This window comes from Triticum dicoccoides, chromosome 4A (genome assembly GCF_002162155.2).
Source record: "Triticum dicoccoides isolate Atlit2015 ecotype Zavitan chromosome 4A, WEW_v2.0, whole genome shotgun sequence".
NCBI lineage: Eukaryota > Viridiplantae > Streptophyta > Magnoliopsida > Poales > Poaceae > Triticum > Triticum dicoccoides.
In genome coordinates, this window is record NC_041386.1 from 745,871,663 (window position 1) to 745,880,461 (window position 8,799).

The 8,799-nt window shown below is 45.2% G+C and overlaps 2 pseudogenes; both read left to right on the top strand.

Annotated features, from left to right (window-relative positions):
• Positions 1-419: 419 nt before the first annotated feature.
• On the top strand, positions 420-5,410 carry LOC119288406 (annotated as a pseudogene).
• Positions 5,411-5,936: 526 nt separating this feature from the next.
• Positions 5,937-8,379, top strand: LOC119288407 (annotated as a pseudogene).
• Positions 8,380-8,799: the final 420 nt, after the last annotated feature.

The window sequence follows — 8,799 nt, forward strand, 5'->3', positions numbered from 1 at the left end:
GATTTCCGACGATGTGCATTCAATGTGACGAGACGTTCCCGTCGATGACGAGGTGCCTACAGTGACTTCGTAAATTGCAAGATGATATGCCAGCTCAATCTTTCGGATGTGCTCATTGGGATAGGGTGTGCGTGTGTGCATTCATAGGGGTGAGTGTATGCGTGTGTATATGAGCGCTTGTGTCTGTACTGATGTTAAAAAAATGTCTTGGGGTGCCAACACGGTTTGGACGGTGGCCCTTCGACAACCGATGGGGCGAGCTGCTCACCAAGAAAAATCATTTAGTTTTTTTAGAAGAAAAATCATTTAGTTGTGGCCACCCCTTTTCAAAAGCCAAAATTATTTTTTATAGGGACCACGGCCCAGCAGCGAAGGGAGAGGGAGAGGCCTCGATCTGGAGGAGGGAGCAGCCCCCAGCCCCGTTCCCCAATCCCCTCTGGTCGTCCCCTGAATGGCCACATCTTCATCCTTGGCTCCTCCCCATCTCCACTAGTCCCCTACTTCACTGACTCCATGAGCAAGTCTGCAAGTGCGTGAGGTGAGTCCCCTCCCAAATCCCGATCTCCTTCTATTTTCTCATATATAGATTCTTTCTCAAATCCAACAGCAGCAAGTGGATCTGCAGCCTGTAGCAGCATATTCTCCAATACTTCTAAATATCTTATACATACATACTCCCTCCGATCCAAATTATTCGTCGTGGTTTTAGTTTAAATTTAAACTAAAAACTAAAACCACGACGAGTAATTTGGAACGGAGGGAGTACATCTGAATCACTTGCTATTTTTTCATAAATCTGAATCAGTTGCGCACAAACAAATCGAGCAACCATGGACCTCGCGACGGGGGCCATGGGCAGCCTCCTCCTCAAGCTTGGCCGACTCCTCACGGAGGAGTACAAGCTGCAGACGGGCGTCAAGGAAGACGTTGAGTATCTAGAGAGAGAGCTGGAGAGCATGCATGCTGCCCTCCGCAAGGTTGGGGGCGTGCCGCGAGACCAGCTCGACGAGCAGGTCAAGCTCTGGGCCAACCAAGTCAGGGACTTGTCATTCAGAATGGAGGACATCGTCGAAAAGTTCCTGGTGCGCGTCGAGGGAGCTGAGCATGCCATCAAGCCACGCAAACTCAAGAAGCTCATGAAGAAGATGGGGAATTTGTTCAGCAAAATCAAGACTCGCCATGAGATCTCGGATGAGATCAAAGACATCAAGCTCCGCGTCAAGGAGGCGGCTGACCGACGTGATAGGTACAGGGTAGACGACGTGGTTGCTAATCCAGTTGGCGCAACCACGGTTGACCCTCGCCTATTGGCTTTGTACAAGGACCAGAAAGAGCTAGTTGGTATTGATGATTCGTTGAATGAGCTAACCAAGATGATGAGTGATGGGGATGCTGATGCGTCCAAGCAACTCAAGATACTCTCTATTTTCGGATTCGGAGGCCTTGGCAAGACAACTCTTGCCAAAGCAGTGTATGATAAGCTTAAAGCACAATTTGATTGCAGTGCTTTTGTTCCGGTTGGACGGAACCCTAGCGTGAAGAAAGTTCTCAATGACATACTCCTTGAAATTGACGGCGAAAAGTACTCGGAGTTGGATGAAAGGCAGCTAATCAACAAACTCCGAGGATTACTCGAGAACAAAAGGTATGCACCCTATTATGTAGTTTCATATACTTCAAGTAGTAAATAGGGGGTTGCATGATAGGCAACCAATCGTTCAACTCAAAGAACAAGAGGTACGCACCCTTTTATGTAGTTTCAGATACATCAAATAGTAAATGGGGGAGAATAGCATCAATCCTGAGAAAAAAATGAGTAGAACAATTGGTTTGAGATATATTATAAATAAGGGTTTCGATGTCCTATCATGGCTCTTGCGTATTTTGCAAAAAATGTGTACTTGTATGCGCATAATAATGTACTGTATCAAGGTTTTTCTACTCCATTATGGTTTGCGCATAATTTGGGTTGGGACTTCCGTCGAATCTACATCGTTGTTTCATATATTCTAAAATTTCTTACAATTGATGTCAATTCAAAAATATATCTAATAGTTGAAAGAATCTAGATTGGGAAATGTGTTAATCAAAACTATAATTTTGGACGATGAAATGCAATTAAACTCCGCACTTGCATACATGTCTATCTCTTGGACCCCTCCATGTCCTGATTCAACAATGCAACTTTAGATTCCTCAACAAGTAGGCTAACATGCATGCGTCCTCATTTTAAAGATATTTTGATACTTAGGGGCCCTACAAAATACTTCCACTAATCTGTTGTATCCCTTGCGCTATGGATGGCGATGACAGGTACTTGATTGTCATTGATGACATATGAGATAAAAAAAACATGGGAGCTGGTCAAGACTGCTTTGGTGTGTAACAATTGTGGAAGCAGGATAATCACAACTACTCGTACACTCGAAGTTGCCACAATGGCCAGTGAAGTATACAAGCTACAACCACTTTCTCTTGATTTATCCAAGGATTTATTTCATAGAAGATTATCTTGTGCTGCAATAGAATGGAATAATCATCTTCCAGCAGTGGTATATGATAAAATTTTACATAAATGTGGTGGTATACCATTGGCTATAATCACAATAGCTAGTTTGCTTGCTGGTAAACCTGTGGAGTTTTGGTCTAAGGTATACACTTCAATTGGTTTTGGGCATGAAGAAAATGAAGACGTGGAGAACATGAGGAAAATACTTTTATTTAGCTATTATGATCTACCTTGTCACCTCAAGACTTGCTTATTGTATTTGAGCATATATCCTGAAGATCATCTGATTGAAAAAGATAGTTTGATATGGAAGTGGGTCGCCGAAGGTTTTATCCATGAGGAACCAGGGGTAGGACTATTTGAGATTGGTGAGAGGTACTTCAACGAGCTGGTGAACAAAAGCATGATAATGGCGATAGAGGGAGATGAATATATTGGCATCATAACTGGGTGTCGTGTCCATGACATGATGGTTGTATGATATGCCTATTGTCAAAGGAGGAAAAGTTTGTTACTGTATTGGATAGTAAGGAGCAATATACAAGTTCACATTGCAATGCTCGTAGGCTAGTTGTTCATCGTAGAGCCCAGCCCCTGGCTAGCACGTCAACATTACAAGCAAGGTCATTTAATGCCATGTGCAGTGTTGATTTGTTGCCATCACTTTCATGCTTTGAAGTTTTGCGTGTCCTAGCTTTGGAAGGCAATGACACTTTGACTAAGTGTAGCTATAATCTTGAGCATGTTGGAAAGTTAGTTCACTTGAGGCACCTCAAACTAGGGAGGATTGGTATCAGTAAGCTCCCAAAGGAAATAGGACATCTGAAGTTTTTGCTGGTATTGGACTTGGGTAGAAATAGCATATGGGAACTTCCAGAGAGTATTGGTCGATTAAGTGAACTGAAGTGCTTGAACATCTGCGAAACAGACATTGAAGTGCCATACTGGATCGGAAATTTGACATCTCTGAAAGAGTTGTGCCTAGGACGAGTTCATGGGCACTCCAACTTTGTGATAGAGTTGGGCAAGCTGACAGAGTTGAGTAAGCTCCGCATTTTTAAAAGCGTATATGTACATGGTGATAGCAGAATGAATAGTTGGGCCAAGTCTGTAGCCAAACTGAGCAAGATCCAAGTCATAGACATTGGTTTAGTTGTCGGGTGTAGAGATTCTAGTCACAAAGAGAACCCCTGGGAACAGTATGTCCTCTCTCCGCAGCTCCGTGTTCTACACATGTCCTACCCAGAACCTGGGCTGGTGGCAAGGATCAATCCCTCGCTTCTTCCGAATCTGTCCCATTTAAAACTGCATGTATACAGTCCAGATATGGAGCCCTCAAGCTGGAGACGGTGTCAACTCTCCACCATGACACCATTGGCGGTGCAGGTGCATTCCCCAAGCATAGGTACTTCAAGACAGAAGCAACACTTGACTCGTTTCAAGTGGGGGATATGCCGGTCCTGGAATCACTCCAGTTTGAGGTCGTAGCACACTCCAGTGATGATGGCATTAGCTTTGACTTTGACTTTGCTAGCCTAGGGAACCTCCCTTTGCTTAAGAGAGTCGTCGTCACTTTATATGCCCCTTGTGCGGACGTGGAGAAGGCTGAGAATATGGCGAAGCGTGCAAAGGATATGCTTCCCAACCGTGTCGCGCATTCTATCATACCAAGGGCTACAGAGAACTGGCGTCGGAGGTAACCAAGTGTATATTTATTTATTCGTCAGCGCTAACCGTGTATCTCACCGATCTCCTTTTCCTTTTTTTCCCCAGATTAAAACACTGATTGAGCTAAGCTAGCCATGCAACTCCACCTCCACGAAACAAGGTACGTACACTCCCTATGTAACTACTCCCTCCATCCCGAAATACTTGTCAAACGAATGGATGTATCTAGATGCACCTTGTTTTCTTTTTCCTTTTAGGCTAGATTAAATAAAAGGAACTGCCAATCAACTGTAAAAAAAGCAATTACAAATCTGCACGCACGATACATATATTTTTCTCATCATTTTAAATCAATGAAAAAAATAACATGCTATGACAAAATAGCGTGGCCCATAAAATACGCTAGTAGAGAGACATTATACACCGATCTATTTAGTGAGATGCTAAGAACGCTATAGCGTGCTATTTTTTCACTGTTTTAAATAGTAACCATTGATACTCCACAAATACATTTTCTGAGAGTTCCTCCATTTATGCAGGCGGGCAGCGTTCTTAACAAATCACCGCGGAAAAAGTAAGGAGATTGGGAGGCTTCCGTTTGTTTGCTCTATTTATTATCTTTCAAGGAAAGGAAAAAAACAAAAAATATCTACTTATTTTACTATCTTTTCAAGAAATGGAAGACAAAATCGCACAAACTAAAAACAAGTGTTTTTTTTGCTATGTTCTCTTTTTTTGGCAGAAGAAAAAAATACAAGAAAATGCTTGTTTGTTTTACAGCCTTTTGTAGTAAAATAAAATGAAAAATCACCAAAAAAAACATGTTTATTTCTCTTCCTTTTGTAGTAATAAAAAATACAAAAAAATTGATTTGAGGGTCGAGTTGTCTATTGCTTCGTTGTTCACTCGGAAAAAGAATTCTAAAAGAGGGTCTTGGGTTTTCGTTACCATTTATTTGGTGTGTGTCATTTAGGTTTCTATCTTGGGTCTTGGTTTGGGAGATCGTGCCTTCTTGTGTTTGTGTGTGTCATGTTCTTTGGGTTTTAGTTTTTGGTTTAGGTGGGTTCGATATGTATGCGGGGGTGTATGGAGTGGGGGTGTAACTCCGCCTATGCTAAGAGGATGTTATGATTCATGTTGCATGGCCGGTCTCAAGCCCGGAAAAAAGGAGGAGGGGCCAAACTCTGTTTATTATGAAATTGTGTGACCATCTTATCTTCGTATGATTGATTATACCCATTACCTGTAGCATTTGCAGAACCAGAGTATGTGGTGGGTTTTTGGCAATTCCCTTTTTGCCTCTTAGAGTTCCATTTCCATTTAGTGTTGTTTTTCCAGAGGGTGCAGCAATTTACACCATGGAAATGAAATAGAGCAATGCTACACAGACGACATTAAATACCCATGTCGTACATGATGTCCAGGAGATGTAACGGGTGAAAGAAATAACATGTATGTCATGTTTATCTCTACTACTTAAAAGAAACGGAGCGTTCCGTTTCCCCTCTTACGTCGCTCGCCGTCGTCATCCCTTGTCCGCTCGCCCCGTCTAGACGCATATGGGCCAAGCCCCGCAAAAGCCCACATCGATCTGGGTAGGTTAGCGTCAGCTCCAACCCACCTCTCCCCATCGCTCCTCAGCCGCCGCTCGTCCTTTCTGCCGCTCGACCCCCTCCGCCGCTGCCCGCCCTCCTCGGCCCGACCACACGGCCGCACTTGCCGCCGCGGCTGTTGGTCCGCCGAGGCCTGCCGCCCCTAGCCCACATCGTGTTGGTCTCTTCGATCTGGCGGCTGCGCCCACACAAGCCTCGCCAGCGTCGCGGCCGTTATCCACGTCGACCTCACCTCCCAAAAGCGGCGACGTGTCCTTTGCTCCATCGACAATTGCTCCATCACGGTGGCGCAAGATCGGCGAGTTGTGGCTGGGACTACATGAGGCGCCCGCGAAGAAGCAACGGAACTGGTTGGAGATGCGGCACCGGCCGAGCAAGATCATGGGTAATTGATTAATTAGTAACTAATATAATCAGATGATTTCTTGGCAATTGCTTGGGAGGCTGCATGGTGTTTCTTAGATGCCTTTTTACCTGTCATCAAAAGAATAGAGTGCCATATCATGATACAAATTCATCCAAACTCTTGTGTTTGTACTCAATTTGATTTCTATGTATGCATGATTAATCGTTATTGTTATGTTTGGTCATGCAGATTGCACGGAGAAACTCATGCAGATTGCTAGCTAGGAAACCATGGCCGTCATGAAAGCGAGGAAAGCAATCAAGAGATCAACTTCCGCCACCGCCGACGCAAGAGCCGGAACCAGCAGCTCCATGTCCATGGCGCCTCCGCCCAGTCCCGGCCGGTTTAATCAAGCACCCGTCGCCGCTGCCTCCCGACGTCTACTTCAACCCGACAAACGCGGATAGAATGGGGTTCCTCAACCGGTGGATCGCCGGCGACGACAAGATGCCGGACGCACGGGGGTTCATCTTCCACGCCGACATGTACGCCAATGGTCCCTACGCGTTGCTGCAGCTTCACCCGCCGGCCAGCGCCCGTGCGGGCTAGCACACCTGGTGGTTCCTCGGCGAGTCCAAGTTCCAGAGCCCGTGCGCGGCGACCAAGAACAAGCGCGCCGACCTCAGCGTGCAGACCGGCGGGTACTGGCGGCTGGAGCATACCAAGGAGGAGCTTCCTGAAGAGTGAGGGCTTAAGAATAGACGTCGGGTTCTACTGCGTCCGGTCCCCATCCTAGAAGCGCAAGACGCCGTGGCTCATGCAGGAGTTCACCCGTGACGGGGATAGGGGCGCCGGCAGGAAGTGCGTGCCTGCGCTCCACAAGATATACGTCACGCCGCGCACCACCAACGAGGGCCTGAGGGGAGTCTACGGGGAGGACGTCGTGACGGTGGGCATCAAGAAGCATGTCCCGGCAGACTATTTTGCTGCTACCGCCACGTTGATGCCCCCGGGGAGTGTCCGTGTACTCCGACAAGAGCAAGATGAGCTGCCACATGCTTCGAATCTGCCGCCTTCGCTCCCTGCCTCTTCCTCATTACGGCGGCGCGCGACGGCCAAAACTTCATGAAGGTATTTGAACGTGGTATGGATCAATGGCATAACCATGTGTCTTCTGTAGCATATTGCTTAGATGTGAGGGGCAGTAGCAATAAGGGCCTTCGTTTCCTTACGTCCTCCCTTTCCTCTAGCCTCCTCGAGTCCAGCGGCTGGAGTCCACATGACCAGCTTCCCCCCTTCGTGTGGGTGAGGCAAGGAGATGAACAGATCCGGCAAGCGCTTGCAGAGAACGAGGCCAACGTTGTCGCTGCCAGCGGAGTCCACACCGTTGTCTACCTCATCTTGTCTTTCTGCGGTACGGCAAAACAAATCACGCTCAGTTCATTTCTGTACCCATGCTTTTGTTCCAGTCATTTTTGGTTCCCAGGTTGTTTCACTTTCCTATAGCTTCTACATTTGTATCATTTATTTCTGAAGTAATAGAGTAGGTTTGAGATTATTTTTTTCTAAAGAATTTCAGTATATGAACGGGTTGTATAGTATCTGTAGTTAATACTGTCCACCATAATTTACACATTTTATGTGATAATGAAAATAATTGTAGGGAATAGCGAAGCATAAGCTCAAATGGTTTGGTTATTTAACTGGGTTTTCAGTTTTCTCATAGACATCTACAGATTTGGACCAACAGGACATGATGGTCGGCGGGTTATTTAACTATGGTCTTTCTTCTTCGTTATCAATTCGTCAGCTCTGCTGTTGGGAGCCGCGGACCTCATTGGAAAGGAAATACGGAATTGCTCCACACACGACATCATGTGGCCGATCCATGGACGGCAATAAATCCAGCGAACAAAGTGTGGGCTGTGGACGAGTTTTGGTGGCTGGGATTTATTGTCGTGCACTGGTCGTCTAAATTAGTCGTCCGCCTAGCAGTGCTCAAGAAAATAACTTGAAGAGGGCGTATAAGGAGATGCCAATGGAAAAGAGATGAGTTGAGTTTGTGTTTGGATATCTCAATGAAAAAGAAATGGAGAGTGTAGAGTGGTAAGAGGAGGAATCGGGCCAGTCCTATTTTATTTTATTTTGAGCTTGGAGCCAGTCCTATATTTGTCACAAGACGTGATGGACATTTGCTTGATGCCCATCCCCAAAAGAAAAATAAAAATATTTGATTGATGCATTCAGTTTTTTTATGGGGCTGAAAGAGTCTTGTTTGGGTGCACGTTCATTATAATAGAGGTGGAATTTTAATAATCACCACAAAGCTATATTATTATCCAGTGTAACTTCTCTCAATGTATTTTGTATCCTGTAGCACGAACGGGTATTCACCTATAATAATATTAGAAAGTCAAGAATGTTGCCTTAAAGATATAGGCTAAACACATTAAGCATATACCCCGTTAGAATGCACGGGTAACTAAATCATGGGTATAAACTGATAAATATTTATATTCATATGGACAAGCAATAACAAACTAACATACTAGAATATTTATATCCCGTTGCAACGCACGGACATTGTCCTAGTGTATGAAAAAATTGATGTAAAGGAGAGGATTCAATACCTTAAATGGCAGCAATTTACACCATGGAGGTTC